At 42.3% G+C, this 8,384-nt stretch overlaps 1 protein-coding gene across 3 annotated transcripts in view; it reads right to left on the bottom strand.

Moving 5' to 3' along the window:
- hip1 (huntingtin interacting protein 1) overlaps positions 1-8,384 on the bottom strand; it is a 47,959-nt gene that overhangs the window by 30,625 nt on the left and 8,950 nt on the right. The window lies entirely within an intron of this gene.

Here is an 8,384-nt window from a genome sequence, read left to right as displayed (position 1 = left end):
GTGTGTGTACTATAAAGGTCAAACACTGCAGGGCTTACACTGTCCTGTCCGGGCTGTGCAGAAAAAAGCTGAAAACTCATTGTGGTCTGACCTACAGTCGGTTTTCTCGAAACCACTAGAAAAAGGTTCCCGGTTAAATTTGAGCATGCGCTTTGTAAGAACTTCCTGTTTGCAAATGAACTACAAAAAACTACAGCTAGAAATGATTGACTTTCTTATCTCAATATTTAAGTATTGTAGTTCTATGGAGATGAACTGCCAATCTCCAGATGTTAGAAAACAGGTTTGTTGTGATGCAAAGAATTATGATTCCAACCAAACAAAAATCATATCACAGTCTGTCAAAATAATCATACTAGGATGTATTTGTGTTATATTCTTTTCTGGGCTGACAAGAAAAAGGGGGGAGAGAGTGAGGGGAGGACACGCAACAAAGGGCCACATGCAGAACTCGACCCCACAAGGTCCACTCTTAAGGTTTTAAATCTAACGTTGTGACCGAACTTGCACAATGAAATGTGTTTAAAAGCTACAGACAAACTAGTAAGTGGACCTTAAAATTATTCCGTCATACTGCTATTTTCAAGATCAAGAATCAACTGTCAGTTAGCATTTACCACTGTGTTCACACCTTGGTTTATTTGGTTATGACCTTTTTTAGGTCAGTAAATGTTCCCATAAACTGTTTATCTTGAAAGCAGGTTCCTGTTCGTGTTAAGTTTTCATTCTCACCAATCACCGTCAATCATTTGTTTATTACCTACATTTAGCAAAATGCTGCTATTTACATTTAATCGGCTTTGTTCATACCTGTTCAAAAACCACTCCAGTCCAGAGTCTGGACGAAGTTCTCAAAATGTGTGTGAATGCAATCTATACAACATACTAGTTTAATTTCCACCACTAGCACATGAAGCCATCGAAGGCTTTACTCCCCCCTCCACTCTTCATCAAAGAGGTTATATTCCCTAAATCAAATTCAGCGTATAGCCTGGCCAAAACATTTTGTTTATACTCTGGCCACATCTGCCTCGCATTAGCAAAGAGGGAAGTGGCTTTTGTGTCATTTCCTGTCACTGCGCTGGTTGTTAATCTGTCAAAACAACAACGATGACATTATCTTGCGTGGTCATCCGTACGAGGGTCACGCAGTAAGATGTTTTTACTTTTGATATCAGCTGCCGTTGGATGTTAATGTCACATTGAGATCACAAGAAGAAACATCTCATCACGATTACCCCCACCCCCACCCCTCTCTCTCTGTCACTCACACAAAAATCAAGGGATGATTGAGAAACTCCCAGTGCAACTGGTTCCCACATGAGGATGACCCAATTAGCCCACAGTGAGACTTTGTACTTTGTGTTTGGGTTGAATGAGACTGCCAGCTGCCTGGGACTCCTGGCATCGCCTGCTGGCATGGATGCATCAATGGCCTATTAGCTCCTTGCAGTGCGGCCGCGCTGACCAGCTGACAAAGTGCGATGACGAGCAATTAAATCGGAGGTGAGAAGGAAGTGATTATGAGGGTGAAGAGCAAAGATCAGCTCCGAGGGGAGTCGTCCTTACGTTGGTTAATGTGGACAGAAATCTGCGTGACTGCGTCCAGGGTGGGGAGGGGGGCCGACCTCAGCAACTAAACTTCCACCCTCACTTTCGCCACTAAACCCATCACTTATGAAAAGGATTCAATCAATTAATCACCAGCTGGACACAAAACTCCTTCTTACATCTTGGTATAGAAACATCTTTTTTTATCCCCCCTCCACAGCTTTGCTTTCGGACAAAGTGTTATTGATACAGTGTTGAAAGCATGTTAAGTTAAGCCTGGCAAGCCCCAATCAGCCCCTTCTGTAGAAAGCAGGGCATTGATATGCTGATCGTAGCCTGGCTGTGTCCACTGGAGGGTCAGTGCACGGAGCCCAGAGAGAGGAAGCATCTTCTGCCTGCTAAATGAAACAGCCCCCCTCACTCATTGACTCACTTCCCCACACTCTGCTTCGCTTCTGAGTGACTCCTCTGACCGATCTGCAACAGCATGTGACTAACGCATGCCTCTGCAATTCGATTTTCACGTTAGTCCCGGAGATATGTCATCGCGTCACAGTCACTTCACGATGGTAGCGGAGCAAAGGCAGCGCTCTTGGTTATTTTTTGCCTCCACTGTGCTGCATTTCATGTCAACATTAACGACGATGAGACGAACCCTTGGCCAGGAGTGTTCAATCATGAGAAAATGACTGTGGAAAACATCGCCAGAGCCAAATGAAAGGGGGCAGAGTAAATTCGGAAACACTTGTTCTCACCGGATTTAAATTCTCATGGTCGAGGAGGCGGAAGAGGTGTCCTTGTGTGACCCTGATGATTTAGTATGGGAGTGATTAATCTTAGTTACAGTACTATGATTACATGACCCCAGTCTTTTAGGGCTTGAAGGAGGAGGACACAGAGCTGGGAGCACCCATGATACACTGCGCAGTCTTTTTAGCTTCACATATCTTTCAGATCATTTCTCACTGGCTCTTGTCTCGTTCTTCTTCTTATTGAGAGAGAAAGACATTTCGGTCCATCGCAAGTATTCAGTCATAAAGTCAAGATGAGTTTGAGCTCTATGCTACAGATGGAGTCTATTAATGTGCAAGCGTTAGATTTATCTTCAGTTTTTCTGTTTCTGTGGGGCTTCAAATGTATTTAGACTACAGCTGAAATGACTTAATGATTTAAGTAATCAATTAAATAACTGACAGAAAATTAAAAGGGAAACTATTTTGGTAATCGCTTAATCATTTATTGAACTTTTCAAGGAAACAAACATTCACTGGTTCTCAAATGAGAGGATTTGTAGCTTTTCTCTGATTTAATCTCCTTAAATTTCCATTATGTTTGGATTTTTAACTGTTTAACAAGTTATTTGAAGATATCATGTTTAGCACTACGGTGGACATTTCCTTATTTTAAAAAAGAAAACAAGCCAAACAGTAAAATTATTAATGCATTTACAAACTCCTGATCTTCACAGAATGAGGTAAGATGGAGGAAGGTCAGGGATCTTTCAAAGTGGATGTTGTCCTTATCCAGACCAGTTACAAATGGTCCACAGACCTTGTCTTCTAAACGCAGCCCTAATGTGGACCTTCGGATGTGAACGTGCACCATGTGAACTGTTTCCCCAAGTGTACTTGCACAAATATTGCACATACGGAAAAAAACAAAGTGCTCCATCTATAGTAGGATCCTACAGGATATGTATACGGCGCTATGTTGGATGCCATTATAAATCGGGAGGTTCCCTTTTGTCAAGCACTTGTCCTGATGAAGACTTGAATGCATTGTGTTATAAGTGCAGTGGTTTTATCAAGCACATCTTCCTGATCAAAACTACCTGCTGTCTCTGAAAACTCACCAAACCCCAACCAAGGACAAGGACATGCAGTCCTTTCTCTTAAGTGAACTTCACAGTCGTATCCGACCATCTCCATCTGTCGATTAATATTTCCAATTCCACTTTACCCTTGCAACAGAGAACACATAAAAACAATCTGGAGATTTTAGAACAAATGAAAGGTGGGTCAGATGCCATATCATGGAGGAAAACTGCTGCTGCTCAGACAGCTACTGTAGTGTAAAGGTGGACCGGTAAACAGCGAGGGGATGGAGGGAGGAATGAAAACAGGAAACGTACACGGTTGTCTATGAATGCAGCAGTACTGTAATGCCGAGGCGCAGCGGTAGAGGCATGGTCATTGTGGCTGATGCACAGGGGTGGAGGTAGTGGTGGGGATGCGGAGGAGGGGGTTACAGGCGCTCAGTCAGGCTTCCTGTCTTGGCACGCCCTGCACTGCCCATTTCCTGCCTGCCTGCTGAAAAAATGCCCAGCTCCACTCCCCTTCAGCTAAAATCCTTGCTCAGTCAACCCAGACAGGCCGAACTTTTCATTCTTTCAACCCTCTCACGTTTCCTGCCAGACTCTTCCAGGTGACTTTAAAAGGAAAACTACAGCGGGGACTTATTTTTGTAGCCCTGGCTTTCAATTATGAATAAGGTTGTACTTTCTAAAGTATCACACGTTGTACTTTCTAAAACCACTTTATTTGGTTGTAAAACTGAAAGTGAGCACACTTTCAGTAGTAATCCCTCATTATACAGGAGCGCACATAAAGTCAATAAGTACGATAAACTGAACCAGGAAGTTTATCTGTAAACTGTGATGGATGTTAGATGGTGTGGATAAGAATTCACTTTTGCCTGACTAGCAAACTGTCTCAATATCTGATTTTAAATTTAAACTGAATATACTCTGACCTTCACTCTTATGTATGTGTGTCCTGTCCATACATCGAGCAGCTGGAGAAAGACTTGATAATTGAAGGCACAATGAAATCAGGAGACTGAATCTATGGACGAAACTAAATAACATAATATTAGCATGTGTTTATCAGCTAGTCGCTATCTGTCTGTGTTGTTTGGTGCTGAGCAGATAGTGTTCAGTGGCTTTATCACAGTTTTTTTCACCGGCTGCTTTTGGAGACAACGCTGGTGAGAGGTTAACCAATGAGCTGAAACAAGCTCCATACAGTTGAGATGAACTGCAGAGATGGGTGATAATTCTCTGTGGGTTCATCATTTGATTATGAGTGACCCCTTTCACATGCACATAGTGAATTGATTCAATTGTTAACATGAAAAATACAGATTATAGCAGTTTAATGTTTTCAGTTGAGGTTGTTAACAACACAAGTGTAAAAGTATAATCAGCTGAGAAACATCCTGAGTGTGAATATATCTGCAAAAATGACCAATTTGGTCTTTAATAAGGGTATTTCTTGTATACTTTAATGGTACAAGGCTAAAGGAAGGTCTGACCAACTAAAAATACATGTCCATTTCCTTGAAAATAATAATAACCTCACGTTTCAACATGCAAAACCAAAAATAAACACTAGAAGCCGAAAGCTAGCCTCAGCATGGTGGGTTTCACACAAACACACATCCCTCCTTCACCATCAAATGGTGCTTTTTTTTTTTTTTTACCAACGCATTCAAAAATCAGATAATAAATGGAAAAGCATTTTGGGCCCAAACATTTTTCCAAAAGTAACTCCACCCGACTCTAAAGGTCACCCCTCTGAACAGAGCCCTCTGTGTTGCTTGTTTAAGGACCATTTTACGTGTTGCATCTGACATGAACATCCACTCTCATACAACAGTCACTCCACACCTCTTAAAAAAAAAAGGAGCCTGGCTGGCACTGAGGAGAGGAAGAAAGTGGAAAAGATGGTCTTTTTTAGTGCGGCTATTTTTTTTCTGTGTACTTGAATACACACAGGGAAAGACGCAGCTGTGAGAGGGAAAATCACGGGCTCAGAGAAGTCATGTTACACAGGCCTCGTTGGAGGAAACCGAGGCTGTCTGCGTACTGATCTGCAACACGATCAACACAGTGAACAGAATCTGCATTGCAATTATTAATTCTGCTCATAAGTGATGGTGACACCGCCCGTCCATGCTGCCACAGCATCTGTCAGCGTAATTGCAATCAAAGAGCAGTGTCATGAAGGCCCGTACAGGCCAAGCAGACTGTAACTGGAAGTTTGTTTTCCACCGAGCATCTTCTATCCCATTAATAACAGGGCATTTGGTGATGCAGATAAGCCCAGTGGGATGACGCCGTCTCTTAAGAGCCCATTAAAAAGCTTGAAAACATAGAGCTTCAGGATATTTGGAGTGTGTGACCTCAGAGCATCGGGCTTCTGTTCCTGAGGGCAGAGGTGGGGGGCAGCAGCTGGTTAAAGACACACACACACACACACAGATGCTGACCGCAAGGCTCTGGCGTAATTAAACTCTCAGGCCGACACCCCCGTGGCAGGTTTATGAGCCTCTCCTAATAGGACGGCTTTCTGCAGCCTCGTGTGAAGGAGCTCAACTTCCTGCAGGACTGGTGATGTCACGACAACGCATTATAAAAGGAACATCTGTGCAGCTCAGCGAGGCTCCTCGGCCCACTTGCTCATTACTCCCCAACACCGAACACACGTGAACATCACAGAGTTTGTGTGTCTCACTGTGTGTGTGTGGGTGGGTGTGTTTTCCTGAAGGGCTTGATGATGGCTTATGTAGCGATCTGACACCAATTAAAAACCGTCCCACAACAGTAAAACACTGTTGTCAGTAGTTTCTTCTAAGCACCACAGTCTGTCTGACTGGCAACTGCCAACTCAGTTTGTTAAAGAAAATCTTTTGATGTGCATCGTTAAAGACTTTACTGAAGTTATGTGGAGGCAAAAATAGGTATGTCATTCAGGGATGAGACAGTTCACTCCTCCATACATACATGTGATTTGACATTTAGACATTTCATAGCACCTGAGAAATTACTTAAGAGGTGAACAATATTAAAATAACAACAACATGAATCTGATCGGTAAAGGCTCTCTGAGGGCAATTAAATATCTTTTTAATCTGGCTTTTTATTTGGAGTATTGTTATAGCCTTAGATTGTCTAGCAACTTTTATTCATTGATGATTTACATTTGTTTCTTTTGTTTATCCTATTGCTCTGTGAGGCACTTTGGGTTGCATGTTTGTACGAAAGGTGCTATATAAATAAAGCTGAGTTGAGTTGCCGATTATTTTCTCCATCAGTGAACTGTGGTCTATAAAATGTCAGAAAAAGCCCATCATATCTTCCCAAAGGGAAAGGGGGCGTCTTCAAATTGTTTGTTTTGTCTGACCAGCAGTCCAAAACTTTTAGAACGAAAAAAATAAACGGCAAATATTCACATTTGACAAGCTGGAAGCAGTTTTGGGGGTGATTATGCGACCAAAATATGACACAAATCTGTCATATGACTAATCATTTCAGCTCTGGTTACAAGCTAGCATTTAGTTCAGTTAATATTCAACTCTGGTTTTTTTTATAAAACGTTTCTGTTGATGAGAAATAGATTTGATTTTGTGATATTTACATTAAACATGTTTAATAGGCATCAGCATCCCTGTGACATCTAGTCTAATCAAAACATTATGTTTGCATGCTCTCTCTTTCCTGACATTCCAGATATTACTGATGCCTGGAAACAGTGCAGTGCAACAGGTACACTACACCTACAGGTCCTAACCTCCTTGTCACACATGGGGCCCCTGCAGGGAAATTAAAAATATCAGTATCACCATCTGCTGCAACGACACTGTAACTGACTGTTTATCTCATATCTGTTAACATTTCAGCTTCATGCAACTGTAAGCAAAACATCTTTCATGCGTCCTCAAAACTCTTGAATCCAACAACTAACTGCCTCCGCAGTACATCACCGGCTTCTGTACAGTGTGAGTATGTAGAGTCTGCATCTATCTGGACTTTGTTTTCATACCAGCGTGTCTCGCTACAATGGCAAACAAAAACACGGAAAAAGAACCGATGGGAACAGCCTTGAGGAATTCTGTAAGGTCCACAATACTGAGCAGTTTGTCTCAAATAACCTGTACAGTGCAACTGAATGGAGAGAGATTTTCCCTCACTACACCTACACCATGTCTGCGCTACATGCCCCGGCTGACTTCATGTGGGCAGCTGAGATTTATTACAGAGATCGGAGAGTTAGGTTTCCTGTTTGGATTTGGTGCCTCTTCATACATTTGCTACTATCAGTGTGTACCATTTCTTTTATTGTTGTGCTGCATAATTACCTTGAATACAAACTCTGTGGATCATTAGAAACAGGTTTTAAAAAAAGTGCTTTCACCACCCACCCTCCCCCACACCTGAACAAGGGCTAAAAGTACAGCCATCCATCCATGTTGGCAGTGAAAGACCGGTCTCATGTGCACCTGCTCCAGTACACCCTGGAGCCTCTATCTCATCATTCACAGCACAGAGTCAAAGGAAGATACATGCACATAAGATCTGTTTAAATCCACACAGTTAAAAAAAAACATTGTTTTACTGTCCTGCATCTCACTTTGAATTTAAATTCTGACCTAGTGTCTCTTTAATTTGTGTAACTCACTGATAGTAACACAAAGACACACTGTGAGCTCTGTCTTTAAGCTCTGTCTCCAGCATCAGACATCAATACAATCTGTAATTGCCATTCAGGGCACATTTAGGCTGTGCTTTGCTGAACTTGTTCCACTAACCTGCAGCTGGAGACTGACAGAAAGAGACAGAAAGCTCCGGGCAACAGAAGGGGGACATTTTCATGTCCTGGACCGCAATAGACGCAGTTAAAGCTGCAAAAACCACCATGTGTTAAAGCCCTGTCCTCATTAAAAGGATGGTTTTGGTTTCGACAGTCTGGTCCTTCTGCAGTGCAAGTAAAGAGTGTGATCTTACCACTAAGTGGCTTTAAACTGTTCTTCCATTTAGCTATGGACCCCCCCCC

The sequence above is a fragment of the Morone saxatilis genome, unplaced genomic scaffold (genome assembly GCF_004916995.1).
Source record: "Morone saxatilis isolate NCDOM2014 unplaced genomic scaffold, NCSU_SB_2.0 Contig8, whole genome shotgun sequence".
Lineage (NCBI taxonomy): Eukaryota > Metazoa > Chordata > Actinopteri > Moronidae > Morone > Morone saxatilis.
Note: the sequence above shows the minus strand (reverse complement) of the source record. Positions and strands in the feature narration are given on the sequence as shown.